The sequence below is a fragment of the Aulonocara stuartgranti genome (genome assembly GCF_965226115.1).
Source record: "Aulonocara stuartgranti genome assembly, chromosome: 3".
In the NCBI taxonomy this organism is placed as follows: Eukaryota; Metazoa; Chordata; class Actinopteri; order Cichliformes; family Cichlidae; genus Aulonocara; species Aulonocara stuartgranti.
Window position 1 is genome coordinate 18,235,206 of NC_138941.1, and position 606 is coordinate 18,235,811.

Below are 606 nucleotides of genomic sequence, written 5' to 3' on the forward strand. Positions count from 1 at the left end.
ATGAACCATTATTATGTCTACACATTGCAGACAGCCTTTGTAATAGCAAAAAAAAGTCAGGCTGTATAATTTATCTTTAGAATCTTTTTTCCATATGTACTGCCCATTTATGTTTGCACATTGCAATAAATCACTTCATATGCTTTTTTTTGGCGGCAAAATAAAGAAATAAGGGATGGCACAAGCCTTTGGTCCTAGAGCTGCTGTGCAAACAGAACCATTAGAAATTATTCAGGTGATTCTTTCATTGTTGGTGTGCTCCAGGCCGTGCAGACCATCATGGAACTAAAGGAAACCAGATTCACACGCAACAGGTTCTGTCCATGTCTACGGTTAGAAGATGGAACGCGTCGAGTGACCCACATTCATTCAAACTGAACTCTGAGGCGAAAGCAGTGACATCAAGTTATTGTTTACTGTGCTGTCAGGACTGAATATTGAGCTGCAGAGAACAGCAACTCACTGATAATGTTCAGCTGAACTTACCCTCCCAGCGTGCTTGGCAGTGAGAGCAGCTTGCTGGTTCCTGCTGAACTGACGACTTGCATCCTTCGCAGTTCATATTTCAAGTCATAGAAACCGTTTTCCATCGCTCACATCAACAAA